Source organism: Dermacentor silvarum, chromosome 10 (assembly GCF_013339745.2).
Source record: "Dermacentor silvarum isolate Dsil-2018 chromosome 10, BIME_Dsil_1.4, whole genome shotgun sequence".
NCBI lineage: Eukaryota > Metazoa > Arthropoda > Arachnida > Ixodida > Ixodidae > Dermacentor > Dermacentor silvarum.
In genome coordinates this window covers 67,162,552-67,182,149 of record NC_051163.1, presented here as the reverse complement: position 1 = coordinate 67,182,149, position 19,598 = coordinate 67,162,552, and positions in this window count along the sequence as shown.

Here is a 19,598-nt window from a genome sequence, read left to right as displayed (position 1 = left end):
GGGTGATCCACATCGTTGATGCGGATACCGGGGAGGTTCAGGTAGAGTTGGGCGCGTTCGTCACTCGGGGTACTGATGGTAAAAGTGTTGTTGTACGGGTTAATCCGTAGCTGGTCTTCGTTCCTGATCACCGGCATAGGGAGATTCAGTTGCGCGCACACCGTCGCCAGCAGTATGCCGGAGGGAATAGTGCGTAAATTTAAATTACGCGGTCTGACAACAATCTTGTGGTCGTCACGTGGTAGGCGTGGGATGGGTGGCCTCTTCTTTCTCTCGGCTGTCTTTTTCCGACTGATGACGTACTTGCCGTTGTAGTGTGCCTTGTCAGCGGGCGAACTCGCTGAGTCGGTCGGTTGCAGGAGCGCGTTGAGGGCACGGCGCTCCGCGGCCTCCCGGCGCTCGCGTTTTAGAATTCTTCATGCCTCTTGCTGACGATTGTCTTCCATTCGCCGGCGCGGTCGTTTCCCCTTCTGCGGTGTATGGCATGACGTGCGCGAAGCTCGGCAGAGTCCCGGCACGTTCGGCAGACACCCGGCGCATTCGGCGAACGCCCTGCGCGCTCGGCACGCACGGACGCTCCCTCCGCGACCACCGGCGAAAGCCGGCGTTCCCACACGAGGTCGGAGTAAGAAGTCCCGTAAAAGGGCAAAAAATCGGTCCTACCTGGCGAGACCGATATTCACAGATGCAGCACAGTTAGCGGAATCCGATGTGCATACTTTGGATCACGTATCCAGGCTTGTAACACCAAGCATAGGCAAGATTGTCGGAGCACGACGCGGACATGTCCACACTGCTCGGCGACCGGAGCGTCCCATTGCTTGTATTACGGCGTTTCCGCTAGAATAATATTCTAGTGCTTTTTAAAAGCGAAGCTCTTCTACGCGAACCACGCCGGGTTTCGTGACCGTGGGAGCTGCGTGGCTGTTCTGTCGCCAAAGAAAGGCGGAAGACGTGCGTCACGGCTGCTGGGTTCGGTCTGATCTGTGCAACTATGATGTGTTCAAGGCGTCCCTCGTACTCGACAGTAGTCATCAACTCCGCCTAACAAAAAGTATCGGTATAATTTGTTTGTGTGCGTGCGTGCGTGGGCGCGTGTACTCGTGTTTCGACTCTTTATGCACTCCCACAAAGCTTCGCTGTACATAGATTCCAACTCATTGGATCTGTGCGTATGTTTTACAGCAAAGCTGTTTATGGCTAGGCTTTCGTGCATTTTCGATCCTTAATCAAACATTGTAAATATTTCCACACTGTATATATACGCAGGTGGGTGAGACTGTATGTGCTGTTAAGTATTTCTCACTGTATAAATATGGATTATCAGCTAACACCTGGGGTAGCATGTGAGGCGAACAGCCAGAGTTACATCTCCAGCTTATTATTTAATCATGTTTCTCTCTCTCTCTCGTGTGGGTGGGCAAACATGTGAAGAGATACTGGTGATAGTGCAGAAAGGGTCCAAGCGCAATGGCACCTACTCCTGTGGATTCTGGTTGGTGGGCTCCGGGACCGGTAAGGCACCCTTGAACTGCGCTTGTCACACCTGGGACCCAAAGAATTCCCAGAAACAAAGGCGAAGCCTAATTAGGCGTATTCCAAGTTTTTTATGTTCTTTCTGGTTGTTTTCTTACGTTGCGCGAACACGCCTCAAGCGGCCTTTTGGCTAAGAAGCAGATCGTAGTTCTTACCCTTGTACTTGGGGCCTCAACAGATCCCAGGTGACGCAGGGGCACGTTACGGCGTGTTTTTCAGGTCTCAACCCCCGGAGCCCATCACCTGGGGGTATGTGCACCATCAAGCGTGTATATAAAACAAGGTGCCGTTCTCTATCTTGAATTTCACTTCTCTCGTCGTAATGTGAAGGCCGTGTGTTGTACGCACCCCCGGCGACGATTGCATTCTCGTCTCGATTCCTGGCGTCGCTCTTCGTAGGCGCGTTGCTCCTCGGGATTCCGAACTACACGTGGCCTCCCCATTCAGTGTCACCTCTGTGTCGTGTTCCACCTTACCTTAATTGAAATCAGTTCAGAACAAACTTTTCAGTCAGGTTATCAGCACAACGTTTTTGTATGCGTGCAGGCGTACTGGCTTGACTTATATATGGCGTTTTACCATTCAACTTAGCAACTATAATTAAAAGGTAATTAGTAAAACTGTAGGTAAATTATTTAAACACAGCATACTATTTTTAAATTCTAATTGTGCTTGGTTATTATAAGAAAGAGTTCACAAATGTGTGTCTTAGAATGAGGTTTAGGTGCGTAAGTTACTGGGTGCCTGTTGATTTTTGCCACAGCTGTATTTTGTATCTTGAGATACGCGAGACTTCGTATAATATATCGAAACAACAGATACTGATACACGTCTTCCCGAATGTATCATGATACAGATTCTAGTTACCCAAACAGTATCTTAAGTTGGTATCTAAGATACATGTGTCTTAGATACTTCCCAGCCCTGCTTCTACCAAACAACGCGGCCGTTCCTGTTCAGCCGCATCTCCTAAAGACTCCGGACTTCAGAATCACCAAGTGATCTAAAAAAAATTATGGTCCATCCGTCTTTCATAGGAATTGGTAAAACACGAAAGTGAAAGTGAAGTGTTGCATGCTATGACCGCTTGTGGTGTTTTTTCTCACTTCCCCGCGGCCTCGGCCTGTCCGCGTCTCTTTTCTAGATATGGCATTTCCCTTTCTCTAAAGTCCCTAGATATTTTCTTGCTTTTTTTAAAGAACAGAAAATCTAGCGACTTAAGTTTTGCAGGCTCCGGACAGCGTCGATTTGACTGACTACTATAGTGATTAAAGTGATTCGTTTCGCATGATTCAGAAGACAGTGGTCGGAACAATATTTGGCCTTTGTGAGTGAGGAAGCGGAGAAGAAAGCGCAAGTGCACCGCCACTGTCATGTCATGGTTGTTATGTTGTCGTTATTGTGTTTTCATGCTGACTTCATCATGCTGTCATGATTTTGTGGTCGTCATGACATGTTGGTCATGCTGCCGTCATCGTCTCGCCGTTGTCATCTCCACCTTTCTCATTTAACTGTCGTTACGCCGCCATGTTCATCGTCGTCAGTCTGCAATGCCCTCTTTCCTGATACCCTTTGTACGGAATCACGTGACGGCGGCCCACGATCCATGCTGTCGCCCTTACACTTACGAGGAAAATCGAAGGCGAAGTGTGTGTGTCATGAGCCAAATGCACGCGGTGCAGTGCTGATGATGCTAGCGCATTATGAGAAAATGTAGTGCTGAAGTTAACGCTACGTATTGCATTATCTGTCATCCCTGAGCGAGTGAGTAGTAGTAGTAGTAGTAAACACTTTATTTAGGTCCTGAGAAGCTAGGCAGGCGGGCCTGCTAGCCGTTCGCTAGTCCCATGTCGGAACAGAGAGGCCGTGCCTCTCCGCTCGTTCACGGGCCCTCTGGACAGCGAGGAGTTGGACGTCTTGTCTGGGATCTGTGATGGCCTTCGTCCAGTCTTCTTCTTGGTTAAAATCCTGTAACACAGGGCACTGCCAGAGCATGTGATTTAATGAGCAAAATTCAGTGCCACAATCTGGGCAGAATGGATCGATGTCGGGGTGAAGTTTGTTCAGAAAGCCCCTAGAGTGAGTGAGTGAAACAACTTTATTGTCGATCCGGTATAAAGGGGGGAAGGGGTAGGGGAAATTAAAGCGAGACACTAGCGTGCTCGAGCGTCCCCGGAGCAGCAACCTACTCGCGTCAAACCCGTGGGGGCGCCGCTTTCGGCTGCTGGCGTTCCAGGATGCTAAGCACGTGCTGGACCACGTCTCTTTGGTTGCCTGGCTCTCGGCTGATGATCTTGCTGCTGATGGCAGTTGGCATTGCTTCCTTTTCGACCGCTTCCCTGCTCCCTTGGCCAAAATAAAAGGTTAGAGTATCCTTGCAAAAGTCAATGCGTCACTTCCCTGTTAATACCTACATTTTTTCTCTATTAGTCATAGGAGTTAAAACACATATTTTGCACGAACTACGCTTCCCCAGTGTCGCCTTATTTTCGAAAAATGTGGTAGTGCAAAAGAAATACGTCGTTCGACTACACACGGAAACCCAGAGCATCTGCTGTGGTCGAGACTCGAAGCATGAATGTAACCTTAAGTTGGACATTTGGCTCCATTGGCAGTACGCGTTGGGCGCAGATCTCTTAATGGCAGGGCTGCCAGCCCTAGGGAAATTTTCCTAGAGAGAATAAACTTTATTAAAATATCGTGGAGACAAGTTGTGCCTCCAAGGTGGAGTCCTTAGACCGGGGCCCCATAGGTAGCAGCCACCGCCTCGGCACGGTCGACCAGCCATTGCTGGCCAGTCGCCGTCACGTCGGTCAGCCGCTCCTCCCAGGAGGTGAGGGTGGGGTTTGGAGTGGGATGGACGTTGCGAATGTCTTGACAAAGCCAGACCATATGCAGTAGGGTGGGGCGGTCACCGCAATGTGGGCATTGAGCTGAACCACGGGAGGGATAGAGGTGGGAATTGAAAAAAGTTGTCGCAGTTTCACCTGAAAGGCGAAGCATCAATTGCGATAGCAAATTTGTAGAGAGCTATACGGAGTAATAATATTAGTGCTAAGAGGTTTAATAGCAACGGATGCAGGCGAACGGGTAGCAGTCACAAGCGTTCGGCCAAGGACAGCAACCACGAGCTCATGCCGGTGGCGATGCTGCTGAGGCATAGGTCACTCTTCTTCATTACAATCGCCCTCCGCCGAAAAAGGCGCCATCCTGGCGGCTTAAGGCGAAGACACTACTAGTGGGTCGTAGTACGGCTTAATGCGACAGACGTGGACAAGTTCGCGGCCGCGATTGCGCAGGTCTGTCGGTGGCTTGAGGGGCTCCACGAGGTAATTGACGGATGACGTTTGCTCCAGAACGCGGTAGGGTCCGAGGTATTTCGCGACAAGTTTTGCAGAGTGGCCGGGTGTGGTAGCGGGTACCCGAAGCCAGACCAGAGAGCCAGGGGAAAATGTAGGTGCAGAACGGTCGGCTGGTTGACGGGATTGCTGCTGCCACTGGTCCTCGGTGGAAAAAGAGCGGGCAAGCTGGCGGCAATCCTCAGCATGTCGAGCAGCTTCAGACAGCGGAGTACTTTCGGACGCATCAGGTTTATATGAAAGAATTGTATCGAACGTATTAGATGGTTCTCGGCCATATAGGAGAAAGTACGGGGAAAATCCAGTAGTTGCTTGGGCCGCAGTATTGTACGCATACGTGACGAAAGGGAGAACTTGGTCCCAATTTGAATGATCAGAGGCGACGTACATTGATAGCATATCACCAAGAGTACGGTTGAAGCGTTCTGTCATGCCGTTAGTTTGCGGATGGTACGCTGTACTTGTGCGGTGAATGATTCGGCATTCGTCGAGTAGTGCCTTCAAAGCATCGGCAAGAAAGGCTCGGCCTCTATCGCTCCGAAGTTCGCGAGGGGCACCGTGGCGCAGAACGAAATGGTGTAACAGAAACGATGCAACGTCGCGGGCGGTGGCAGTCGGCAGAGCGGCGGTTTCAGCATAACGGGTCAAGTGATCCACGGCAACAATAATCCAGCGGTTCCCTGCTAGAGTGGATGGTAGCGGTCCGTATATGTCAATACCAACACGATCAAAGGGACGACTAGGGCAGGGAAGGGGTTGTGACGGGTAGACTTGTCCGGGAGGTAATTTTCGGCGTTGGCACTGAGTACAGGAGCGAACGAACTTTCGCACGTAGTTATACATCCCGCGCCAATAAAATCGGAGGCGTAGTCGAGCGTAAGTCTTGAAGAGGCCGGCATGCGCGCACTGTGGGTCGGCGTGGAAAGCGTCGCAGATAAGGTCACGGAGATGTCGGGGTATCACAAGAAGCCACTTGCGTCCGTCAGAAAGGTAATTACGACGATAAAGAAGGCCATCGCGAATGCAGAAGTGGGTAGCCTGGCGGCGAAGAGCGCGAGATGGTGAAGAGGTGGATGGATCAGAAAGGATGGTGATGAGAGCACTGATCCAGGGATCCTTGCGCTGCTCCGGCGGCATGTTGTGCAGTGCATGTGATGCAAATGCGGGCTCAAGGGCGGATAGGCAAGCGTTGTCAGCTGCGACCGGTGAGCGAGAAAGGGCGTCAGCGTCCGTGTGTTTGCGGCCAGAACGGTAAAGAACGCGGATGTCGTACTCCTGTAGCTTAAGGGCCCAGCGAGCAAGTCGGCCAGAGGGGTCCTTGAGGGTGGACAGCCAACAAAGGGCGTGGTGGTCAGTGATGACGTCGAAAGTGTGACCATACAAATAAGGGCGGAATTTCCCAAGGGCCCAAATAATGGCTAAACACTCTTTCTCTGTAACCGAGTAATTAGCCTCGGCTTTTGTCAGAGTTCGGCTCGCGTAGGCGACGACATATTCAGCGAACCCCGCCTTCCGTTGCGCGAGTACGGCACCGAGTCCTACGCCGCTGGCATCGGTGTGGACCTCGGTGGGGGCGGCAGGGTCGAAGTGGCGGAGGATAGGTGGCGAGGTTAGCAGGCGGCGTAATTTCGTGAAGGCGTCATCGCAGGCGGGCGACCAAGCTGAAAGTTCGTTGTTGCCGCTTAGAAGGTCTGTCAGGGGTGCAATTATGGATGCGAAATTTCGAATGAAACGTCGGAAATACGAGCATAAACCAACGAAACTTCGAAGCTCCTTTAACTTCTTCGGTTTTGGAAAGTCAGCGACGGCGCGGAGCTTGGCTGGGTCCGGAAGAATGCCGTCTCGCGAGACAACATGGCCAAGAATGGTGAGCTTTCGGGCACCAAAACGACATTTTTTTAAGTTGAGTTGAAGTTCCGCGTCAGTGAGACATTTCAGAACGTGCTCGAGACGGCTGAGATGTGCATGGAAATCAGCGGAAAAGACAACGACGTCGTCTAGGTAGCAGAGACATCTGTTCCATTTGAGGCCACGCAAAATATTGTCCATCATCCTCTCAAAAGTGGCTGGAGCGTTACACAGGCCGAAAGGCATCACGGTAAATTCATATAATCCGTCAGGCGTCACAAATGCTGTTTTATGCTGATCAGATGGTGCCATAGGGACTTGCCAGTATCCGGAACGTAAATCCAGCGAAGAAAAGAACTCCGCTCCCTGCAAACAGTCGAGGGCGTCGTCGATGCGCGGTAACGGGTAAACGTCCTTGCGCGTTATCTTGTTCAGGCGTCGGTAGTCGACGCAGAACCGAATATAGCCATTCTTTTTCTTAACAAGAACGACCGGTGACGCCCAGGGACTGTTCGAAGGCTGTACAACCCCGCGCTTGAGCATGTCATCAACCTGGTCATCAATTACACGGCGCTCCGAGGCGGATACCCGATAAGGGCGTTGCCGTAGAGGTGCATGACTGCCGGTATCTATCTGGTGAAAGACGGTTGATGTGCGACCCAAACCGGAAGCAGGGCTGTCAAAAGAGGCGCGGAACTTCTGAAGCAGAGCGAGCAGCTGGCTTCTTTGTGAAGATGACGTTTCATCGTCGATGGAGCGGTTGAAAGCGTCGCGCAGGGACTGATCAACCGCAGGGTCACAAGAAAGTGCGCTAAGGTCTGTCGGAGTAGAAGCCGCAGGAGCGTCAAAGATGCAAAAGGTGTCGACCGGCTGAACAAGGCCTAGGCATTCGCCATGAAATAAAGGTAAAGGGCACGCCGTGGGATTGTCGACGAGCATCTTCGTGGCGCCACTGCGAAGAGTAAGGAGAGCAAAGGGCAGCGGAGAGCATGTGCGGCGAAGGAACACTTGAGAGGGCGTAAGGAGAACAGCGCCCTCAGAAATAGCGGCGCACGACACAGGGACAAGCAGGGAAGAGCACGGAGGAACGGCATTGTCTTCGGACACAAAAAGTTTATCACTAGAAGGGTGGTCGTCGATTGTCTCAAAATCGTGAAGCGCAGAAAGTTCAAGTTCGGCGTGGCAACAGTCAATAACGGCGTTATTATTTGCAAGGAAGTCCCAGCCTAATATAATGTCATGGGAACACGAGGGCAGGACGACGAATTCGACGGTATACAGAACTCCTTGAATGAAGACTCGAGCAGTACATGCAGCGAGAGGCGTAATGTTTTCAGCGGTTGCGGTTCGAAGGGAGAGGTCGGATAAAGGCGTCAGAACTTTTTTTAGTATGCGACAGAGTTTGGCGGAAATTACAGATACTGCGGCTCCTGTATCGACAAGTGCCAGGACGGCGACTCCTTCGACATACACTTCGATTACGTTGGCTGGAGAGGGACGAGGACTTGAGCATTTCGACGTAGACGCAGTTCGTGCCTCGGGAACTGCGGCCTTCAGTTTTCCTGCTCGGTGGGTCCGGCACGGCGACGCACCGGAGAAAGCGAGCGACGACGTGGAGATGGTGAGTGGCGGGTAGGCGCGGGTGAGCGATCAGGACAAAATGAAGAGGTAGGAAGGCTGGAAGGCGACGATGAAAATTGAGCGGGGAACGGTGGCGCTCGCCAGATGTTCGGGAAAGGAAGCATGCGACGACGGCAATGGCGCGCCACATGACCAGCACCACCACAAGCAAAACATATTGGACGGTCATCGAAGGTGCGCCATTGTTGGGGGTAAGCTCCGACTCGTGGCTGAGAAGTCGGAAAATGCTGTTGATCTGGTAACGGCATAGGATGCGGCGAAAAGGTCGGTGGTCGATGCATAGCGGGCGGCGAGAGCGTTTGTGGGCGAGGTCGGGCAACTGCTTCTGCGTACGTGAGAGGTGCATTGACTGGCGTCGGATCACGTGCTGGAGGAATGGCTTGCGAAACTTGCTCCTGGATGAAGTCGCGGATCGTAGGTGCCAAAGCGGGTGGTGGTTCCGGGACGCAAGACATCAAAGATAGCTGGCGAGCAACCTCTGCGCGAACGAATTCCTGAATCTTCAGAAACAGGGCAGCATGGTCGTCGCTGACACCAAGGCTGGACACAGAGTCGGCGGGCGCAGGGGGACGTCTGGTGTGAAGCCGTTGCCTGCGCAACTCGTCGTAACTCTGACACAATTCGATCACTTCAACGACAGTGCGAGGACTCTTCGATAATAACATTTGGAATGCGTCGTCTTCAATACCCTTCATTATATGTTTGATCTTCTCCTCCTCCGACATCGACGCGTTCACCCGTTTGCAAAGGTCAAGAATGTCCTCAATGTAGCTCGTGAAATTCTCTCCGCTCTCTTGGGATCGTGTGCGCAAACGGTGTTCTGCACGGAGCTTTCGTACTGCTGGCCGACCGAAAACTTGGGTAAACATGGTCTGGAAGACCAACCACGTAGTGAGGTCGCCTTCATGGTTGAGAAACCATAGTTTCGCAACGTCCGAGAGATAGAATGCTACGGTTCTCAACTTGGTAGCATCGTCCCAATGGTTATTGGCACTCACTCGCTCGTAAGAGGAGATCCAATCTTCAACGTCTTTTTCATCTGTGCCGGAGAAGATAGGGGGATCTCGCAGATGCAAGGCGCCGGCACAAACCAGGGTGGGCGGCGCCGGTGGAGGGGTTGGAGGAGTGCCGCTTGCGTCCTCGGGCATGATGGGGGGTAGAGTGCGACTCCGCAGTTCCAGGGTGGTCGAAACCCAGCAGACTCCACCACTTGCTAAGAGGTTAATAGCAACGGATGCAGGCGAACGGGTAGCAGTCACAAGCGTTCGGCCAAGGACAGCAACCACGAGCTCATGCCGGTGGCGATGCTGCTGAGGCACAGGTCACTCTTCTTCATTACATTAGCTTTATCAGCTGTATAAACTTGGACATGCAGCAGCACCGGCAACACGCAGAACTGTTGTCGACGCCGTCGGCGTTTTGCCCGCGTTCGCTCAAAATCTGTAGTGCCCTCCTTTCTGTAGTGCCTTCGGGCCTTGAAAGTATTTATAATAAATAAATAAATAAATAAATAAATAATAAATAAATAAATAAATAAATAAATAAATAAATAAATAAATAAATAAAATGCGTGCGGCGTTGGTGACTGTTGCCGGAGCCTCTGATATAAATAGGCACTTGGTGCCGCAGCTAAGCGTCGCCTCCCTTCCCTCCCCCTCCGCCCCCCCCCGTCCCCCACGGCCTCTCGCACGTCGGAAGAAGGCGCATTTGCTCTACATATATGGTGATTGTAAAGGAGGAAAGAGACGCCTACTTCTGCAGCCCTTAAGCGAGCACGGCGCAGAACGGGCGGTAGTGTTGGCGAGTTAGTCGTATCTCAGCAAGTTGGGATGCGTACGAGAAAGGTTGCGGTCGGATGATGGCGGAGCGATCACCAGCGGCTTATTATGAGAGTTCTCGGGCCAGTGCATGAGCGCGCTAATTACCGGGGATGGCTGCGTGCCCAGGCACCCAGATCAACCGAAAAGTATGAGAGGTGGATGATAGGAAGGACTCTAGTGTGGACGTGGTGGTGGGATGCAAAGTGTTGAAAAGAAAACGCCGACAAGCCGCCTGGCAGTATGATTGGGGGTAGAAAGAGGGAGAGAAAAGGTGGAAATCGCCCGTTCTTCCAGGAGGGTGACATCAGTTAATGCACGTTCCGAGGCTGCGAATACGGTCATGATATCAGAGTCCACTACTACCGTGACTCCCCCGCGTTCATCCGCTGGGCTGGCGTCAGTGAAGAGCACACGAACAGCGCTGCAGCCCAGGGGATATTCGCACGGCAAGTAACGCCACCGATGATCCCGGTGGGCAGCATGGCGAGTAGGCTGCATATGGAAGGGAATAGGGTATACCATGAGCTTGGAACGCGCTGCAAGGGATAGGGCCGTAGATGTAAGGACAGCAGGACTGGGTGGGTGACCAAGTCAACTAAGAAGATTCCGTTCTTGGGGTGTAGGATGCAAGCACGTCAGCTGGGCGACCTGTTGGGCTTCTACAAGTTCCTTTAAAGTTTTGGCACCCCAAGTCGCTCCAAGTTAAGCGTAGCCGCCTGCATAGGAAGGCCAAGTGCAAGTTTCTGCGCGTTGCGTAGTAGGGTAGACGTACGTGCGCGTTCAGTACGAGTTAGGTAGTGATAAGGTGGGTGGTATAGTAGGCGTGAGTGTATCAAGGCCTGTACAAGGTGTAAGGCATCAGCCTCTTTGAAGCCAAGTCGGCGGTTAGACACCCGCCGAAGCATATGCATGATTTGGTTACATTGGCTGGTAAGTTGGCGGAGGGTATGTGTTGCTTTGGCATTGGCTTGTAAAGTGAAGCCAAGCACCTTTATGTACGATTTACGTGGAACCGGTTTCGCATCTAATGCGATGTTAAAAGACAGGTCTTTCTGTCCGCAAGCGTGTTTTGTGACGAGCAGTAGCTCCGACTTGGCAGGGGAACATGTGAGACCTCCACGCCGGACGCATTGCTCTATGGTGGTAGATGCTGCCTACAACTGGGTTTCAATGTGTCCGAGAGAGCCTGTGGTAACCCAGACAGTGATATCGTCTGTATAAATAGCATGACGAACATCCGAGATCTGATCGAGGAGGGGAGGGAGACCTCTCATGGCAAGGTGGAGCAGGAGTGAAGATAGCACGTAGCCTTGTGGAGTGACGCGGTTTGTGACAGGTTCAGTAGGGTAGCGGAGATCACCGATGACAAGGCTGGCAGATCGGTCACGAAGAAAGTTTCGGACATGGTTATACACCTTCGCGCCGCAGCCAGTAGCTGCTAACTGTTCAAGAATCAAATCGTGGGAGAGGTTATCGAACGCCGCCTTGAGGTTTATGGCTAACACGGCGCGGTATTGCGCAGAATTTGGTAAGTATATGACATCGTGTTTTAGGCAGAGCATTGTGTCCTGTGTAGGTATGCCACCCCGATAACCATAAAGCGTGTCGGGAAGCGCGCAGGTGCCAGAAAGAAATTTATATAAGCGGAGCTGCACCAAATTCTCGAGCACTTTGCCGAGGCAAGAGGTGAGAGAAATCGGGCGCATGTTCTCTAAGGAGAGGGGTTTCCCTGGCTTGGGAATCAGAACTATTGTGGCCTCTTTCCACGCTTTTGGTAAGGTACCGGATTCCCATACCTCATTCAAGTAAGTCGTAAGTTGATTGGTGTCAGAATCAGAGTGGTTATAAAGAAACGAATACCTGATTCCGTCGGGACCAGGGGATGTGTTACGGCGAGTGTCGGTGAGCACTGCGCGAAGCTCAGTGACAGTTATAGGCGCGTTAATAGAAGCCAGTCTGTTCGGAGGACACGTGTAGTCCGCGTAGCTTGGCGCGTCTGGTGGTGGGAGATACTGCCGTCGTAACTGTACAAGGCATTCGATGTCTGGAATGTTAGTTCTGTGGAGAAGTTTTCTAATGCTTCTGCATTTCTCGGATTTTGCTTGCCCGCACTCTTTTAGATGGCGTAGCAGAGACCAGGTACGAGCAGTACTCAGATTTCCATTAAGTTTATCACAAAGTGAGTGCCAGTTTTGATTGGTAAGGCTCTCAGCGTAACGAGCAGCCTCAACAGAGAGCTGTGCGATGCGGAGGCTCAGCTTCCTGTTATGACGCTGGCGGCGTCACCGTTTGGTTAAGCTACGGCGCGCATCCCATAAGTGGACGCGGTGGGCATCTATGTCTGGTGCATCAGGCGTAGTGGTGAGGGTGCGCGTGTGAACATCTAGCCGGGTTTGCACTGTCTGAACCCAGTCACCCAAGCTTCGCAGTTTTTCCTCACTCGTAAATCTTCCTAGTCTAAGAACTTGTCTTGTTCCGAGACTTGCCATGTCTCGGTCAGCAGTATTAAATTTGCCTTCATCGAGGGAGCAACAGAGTTAAGCCGATTCCAGTCTTCCATAACGCTTCTTTCAATGCAGCGAATAGCATTGGAGAGATCATGTCTCCTTGCCTGACCCCTTTCTGATAGGTAACTTTCTACTCTTTTTGTGGAGAGCAATCTAGCTGTGGAATTGTCTTAGATATTTCGTAAGATATTCACGTATGCCGCCTGAACTCCTACATAACGCAATGCCTCTATGACTGCTGCTATCTCTACTGAATCAAATTCCTTTTCATTATCTATGAAAGTCATGCAAAGAGGTTTATTCTACTCCGCATATTTCTCGATTACCTGATTGATGAGATGGATGCGATCCATTGTATATTTTCCCTTCCTGAAGCCAGCCTGTTCTCTTGGTTGATTGAAGTGAAGTGTTGCCCTGATCCACTCCGTGCCCTGATCCTATTCAAAGCTATCTAGATGAATATTTTATACAGCGCTGAAAGCAAGCTAATGGGCCTATAATCTTTTATTCTCTAACGTCTCTTTTCTTTTGGATTAGTCTAATGTTGGCATTCTTCCAGTTCTGTGGTACACTTGAAGTCATGAGTCATTGCATGTGAAGGGCCGGAAGCTTTTCAAGCATGATATCGCCTCCATCGTTGATTAAGTCGGCTGTTATTCCATCTTTTATAGCCGCGTTTCCCCCGCTCATGTCTTGCGAGGCCCTTCTAACTTCATCGCTGGTTATAGAAGGAGCCTTTGCATCTTGTTCATCACTACATCGAATGAAAGTAGCTTCGATGCTCTGGGTATTGTACAGGTCAGTATAGAATTCTTCCGCTGTTTTACTATAACAACGAAATTGCTTATGATAATGACTTCGTTATCTTTCAGTGCATACTGCATACTTGTCCTATGCCAAGTTTTCTTCTAGCTGATTTCATTCTGCACCCAAAATTTACAGCTTCCTGGACCTTTCCCGCGTTATAATTCGAATATCTCTTACTTTATTCTTGTTTGTGAGTTCTGACAGTTCAGCGAATTCTATCTGATCTCTTGAATTTGACACTTTCATGCTTTGTCGTTTCTTTATTAGGTGCTTTGTTACTTTGGAGAGCTTACCTACTGGTTGCCTTGTTGCCTTACTTTCCACGCCTATTGCTGCTTCTGAGATCAGTATAAATACGGTTTCAATATTTTCCTCTATGTTATCTTCATCCTTCTGTTCGAAAGCTGCATGTTGGTTTGCAAGCACTAGCCGGAATTGGTCTATTATTACCCTTACTGCGTCAATGTTGGCCTGTTTCTTCTTGGCTAATTTTACTCTTTCTCTCTTCAAATTCAGAGAAATCCTAGCCCTTACTAACCTATGGTCGCAGTACTTTACCTTACGTAACACTTCTACATCCTCTACTATGCTGGGATCTGCCGAGAGTATGAAATCTGTTTTATTTCTTGTTTCTCTATTAGGACTTTTCCAGCTACCCTCCCTGTTGTTATGCTTCCTGAAGAAGGTATTCATTATCGGAGCCTAATCCTTTCCGCAAATTCTAGCAGGATCTCTCCTCTAGCGTTTCTGCTTTTTCACCACTTTTGCATTGAAGTCACCCATGACTACAGTATACTGAGTTTGCACCTTTCTCATTGCTAATTCAACATCTTCATAAAACTGTTCTATTTCTTGATCATCTTGACAGGAGGTTGGAGCGTACATATATATTCTATACCACCTGTTCACCTTCATTACGACGACTGCTACCCTATCATTATAGTTGTAGAATTCGTCAATGTTTTCCGGCTATGCCTTTATGGATTATAAATCCTTCCCCCTATTCTCTCTTATCTGGAAGACCTCTGTAGCAGAGGACGTGGCCGTTATTCAGCACTGTGTAGGCCACACCAGTTGTTCTAACCTCACTAAGGCCAATAATAGCCCAGGCAATGCTTGTTAATTCCTCAAACAGCCCTGCTAAGCTAGCCTCACTCGAGCGGATTCTTGTTTTAGATGGTTGCCAGGTTGAGGTTGCAGTGGCGTCCTGTCCGGATCCTGAGATTCTTAGCACCCTCTGCTGGGTCGCAGGTCTAACTTCCGCCTTGGTCAGGTGCTCCACAGCCGGGGGACTGAGGGCCATGGGTTAATTGTAGAAGTCATGAGGGAGGTAACGGACGAATACTGCACCATGGAGGCCAATTCCTGTTCTGCTGAGGGAGTGCATTTGTTGAAACTTAGTGGGTATTCCCAATTTGGTTGCACCTGGACTAGTATAGCCCCACTGGCTCTCGGTAATCTTTTTGCCGGTGTCAGGTGCCGCTGCCTGACACCTGGCAGTGGCGAGCCTGAAAATGCAGTGAACGGGAGGAGGATTCGAACCTATGACCTTAGGACCTCTGCTCCACGCCACACGCAGCCTGGACCTGAGTTCCAACACGAATATGCCGTCGTCGTCATTCCATTTTCGTCATATTCAGTTTCAGTTTATTATTCGTTCATCCAATTACTTGAAATGTTATACAGACAAGGTTCCCACAGTGAGGTACTTCACCTGAACCCTGGATTAATTGTTTTATAAAAAATAAAGCGGAATAGAGAGCAGCGAAACAACAAAATGGAATGAGCAAAAAACAAGTGAAAGACTGAGTGAGGACACAGGCACATTTAAGCAAAGGAAGAAAAAACACACAATCATAGCTGATTACACAGCTACAAATTAGCAAAATAACATTATACAATATAATCGATCACAACATATAGTCGTCATCGCTAAACCGGTATGCAAACACGACATATAGTTGTCATACGGCGAAGCTTAAGCGTCCTCCAATTTTCAAAGCGAAGCTGTTTAGGCCAGCCGTAATTTGTGGTTCGTATCACGAAACTATCGAGAAATAAACTTTCTTGCCGAGGCATGATTCGAACCCGCGTATCCACGATCCCAACGCGAGCGTCCTAACCAATATAGGCTATATAGACACTTTTCTTTCTACATTCGTAGAACATGCATATATGCGAACCATAAGATTGCGTTCGAGCGTCGTCGTCGTCGCCCACAGCTGGCGCGTTCGCACGCTCGTGCTCTGGGAGGTGAAGAAGTAGTTTAGCGTGCTTTTCTCGGGAGAGAGAGATAAAGAAAATGAGAGCAAGAGAGAGAGAGAGACAGAGAGACGCATTCACGGAGCGTGTCTGCCGGAACGCCTTGTCGGCATTGCAACGTGATGTCGGTTGTCAAGCTGCGCTATGCAACGTGCAGTGACGGCCGTAAGTCCGAGACGCGCGGAAAGAAATTATCGTCATCATGAGTAATACGATGAGAAGTTCGCTCGTATAGTTCCGGAAAATGCTGGGCTACGATCGCCCAGCTTAGCTGTCTCAAGTGTTTTATTGCGATAGCAATTATATGGACACTCAAAAGCAGATTTCTGCCGTCGGCGTCGTCGTCGCCGTCGCCGTTGCCGAGAGGTTCCGTATGGCGTCAATGGAGATGAAATCGTCGCCGCGTGCCGAACGCTGTATGTGCGAGTGAAAGGGGGCGAGGGACGCGCGCTTTCACGGGGAGCGAACGCACGTCGGAGAGCAAACGCGCGTTCTGCGCCTTGCTCCCTGAAGGGCTGCAGAATTAAGCGTCTCTTTCCCGTTGTGACTCGAGAAGGTGGGTAAGATTTCCGACGCTGCTCGACGAGTGTCCTATTCTGATGTCGTCGAAAACCTCCGAGCAGCCCCCAGATCGAGGCACCGGCAACAGTCACCAACGCCGCGCGCGTTCGGTGCGATAGCGGGCAAAACGCCGACGGCGTCGACAACAGTTCTGCGCGTTGCTGGTGCTGCGGCATGTAGAAGTTTACAGAGCTAATAAAACCACTATCCTTACTCCGTATAGCTCTCTACTGATTTGCTATCGCAACTGATGCTTCGCTTTTCGGGTGAAACTGCAACAAATGTTTTATTGCGATAGCAATTATATGGACACTCCAAAGCAGATTTCTGCCATCGTCGTCGCCGTCGCCTTCGCCGTCGCCATCGCCGTGAGGTTCCGTATGACGTCAATGGAGATGAAATCGTCGCCGCGCGCCGCCGAACGCTGTATGTGCGCGTGAAAGGGCGCGAGGGACGCGCGCTTTCACGAGGAGTGAACCGACGGCGGAGAACAAACGCGTGTTCTGCGCCGTGCTCCCTTAAGGGCTGCAGAAGTAGGCGTCTCTTTCCTCCTTTACAATCACCATATATGTAGAGCAAACGAGCCTTCTTCCGACGCACGAAAGGCCGTGGGGGGGAGGGAGAGAGAAGGGAGGCGACGTTTAGCTGCGGCACCAAGTGCCTATTTATATCAAAGGCTCCGGCAACAGTCAACAACGCCGCACGCATTTTGTGCGAACGTGGGCAAAACGTCGACGGCGTCGACAACAGTGCGTATTGCCGGTGCTGCTGCATGTCCAACTTTATACAGCTGATAAAGCTACTATCATTACTCCGTATAGCTCTCTACAAATTTGCAATCGCAATTGAGGCTTCGCCTTTCAGGTGAAACTGCGACAACTTTTTTTTACATTTGCTTTTTACCCCAAATTTTTCGCTTTGGGTTTTGTTTCACAACTCCTATTCATGTATTTTTAATTGGCTTTAAACCTGGTACGCATTTTTGCAGTTACAGGTTTTCCCCAGCATTTGATTTTAAATAAGCAGGGAAGTAGTCATCCGGAGGCCATCACAGGAAAACGCTTGTCAAGACATCAAGCATCAGATAACTCGTTCTCCAATGCTGAGTCACTCCAATGAATAGGCTGATGCCAGCCAGCTAGGTGGGCTTGGGAGCCGTAATGGTGCAGCACGACCCTGATGGGAGGTGAACCTGACGTTGCGTACGGCAGCTGCAAGCTGTCGGATACAGAGCGCCGTTACCACTCGCATATGCTGCTGGAAACTTGGTTGTAGTTTACAGTGTCGATGGCCATGTCAGGCACTACATGTTTGGGCGAAAGCTTACGGTCGAAAGGTAGATACCGTTTCCTCAGCGGGAGGTATCCAAGGCACAAAAGGAGAACAGCGATTTGGCAACTATCATTGCTTCATTTGCGGACGTTGGGCACAGTTCTCAATTTTTCGTGGGAGAAGGCGCGTTATACCAGCGTATGTGGAAGAAACACCAGCAAGAGGAGCAGCATTTATTAACAGCGAAGCTGTTTAAGCCAGCCGTAATGTGTGGTGCGTAGCATGAAACTACAAGGAAATAAACGAAAACTAACTTTCTTGTTGAGGCGGGATTGGAGCCCGCGTGCCGTCTGTCCTAAAGCGAGCGTCATAACCACTAGGCTATACAACCACGCTTGGTAAGCACGCCTTTATGCTAACCATGTCGTCGTCTTCGTCAGCGTTGTTGTATTCGTGCACAGCTGGCGCGTTCGTACGCTCGTGCTCTGCGAGGAGGTTTTGCGCGCTATGAGAGCCTGAGAGAGACGCATTCAAGGGGGGGAGTCTCCTGGAACGCGGTGTCTCTGTTGCATGCTGCGCTATGCAATGCGCAGTGAGGGCCGTAAGTCCGAGACGCGAGAACAGATATTATCATAATCATGAGAAGTAAGATGAAAAGTTCGCGCACACTTCCGCAAAATGCTGAGCTACGATCGCCCAGCTTCGCTGTTTCAAGCGTTGCGCGGGCGAGTGCAAGGTTTTAGTCAGGGAACCTCTCACAGATTTCACGAATTTTGCACGCTCGACGCACCATAAGGAGTATACATCGGTCAGCAAGCGAGGTTCAAGTACGCTTTTGGTGGTCGTGAATGGAAAGTAATGTCCACTGGAATATCGTGAGCTGTGAAATCTCCCAACATCACAAAGTGCTTCCAGTGGGCAGACCTGGACTGCTCACGCCTATTTCACTTCCTGAGATGATATTCTATACGGCAGGAATAGAACACATGGGTCTTTTACCAGCTACGGCCGCTGGAAACCGCTACATCTTGGTCGTCGTTGACTACTTGTGAAAATACGCAGAAGCTGCTCCCGTAGCGAGTGTTACTTTTACATGTGACTACATTCTTACACAACGAGTTTGAATGGCGGCACGGTCTTGCAAAAGTACTTACATTCCGCTTTCCGTAGCCGGGAACTCGGAACATGCCGCCGTCGCCTAGAGGTATAGCATCACGAAGCATCCACCTACCACCCGCAGGCTGATGATGGTCGGAAACAACAAACCTGTGGCTACATACATAAAGTGGCTACCCACTGCAAAAAAATACACCATCTTCCCGTAGGAACCTGATAGTATGCGAAGCAGCCATGGGGTCGACTCAAGGTAGTTTTATATCACTGTATAAACTTGGACATGCAGAAGCATCAGCAACGCGCAGAACTGTTGTCGATGCCATCGGCGTTTTGCCCGCTTTCGCACCGAACGCGCGCGGTGTTGGTGACTGTTGCCGGTGCCTCTGGGGCGCCTACCGTCGCGCCTCTAACCTAAACTGCTTCGCATTATCGCGCGCGGAGCCGCAGTGTTGCGATTTGTTGTACAATCCGGAGAGGGAGGACCGTCGGAGAGGAGAGGAGGAATGCGAGAGGAGAGATGAGACAAGGGAGGAGGGGGAGGAGGATGCGCATGCGCTGTAGGGGTGTGGTGGCGTAGACGTCGCACGGCGGAGGAGGAGGGAGTGACATAGTCCCGACCATAAGCTGCTTCGCATCTAAAAATAATTAGATGAGATAATTAACGAAACTTCTTAATTATTAGATGCAGGTGCGGATTGGACGAGAAAGTAATAATTGTGTTCAAACACCCGATCATTTTTTCAGTGTGCTATGTCTCGGGCAATTCTTTTTCCGCGTTACAAAGAAAGCCCGCGATTAACGCAATATTGACGCTTGACTGCCGCTCGAGGCACTTCGCGTGTATTCGCGGGCTTCTTTCACCCTTGGAA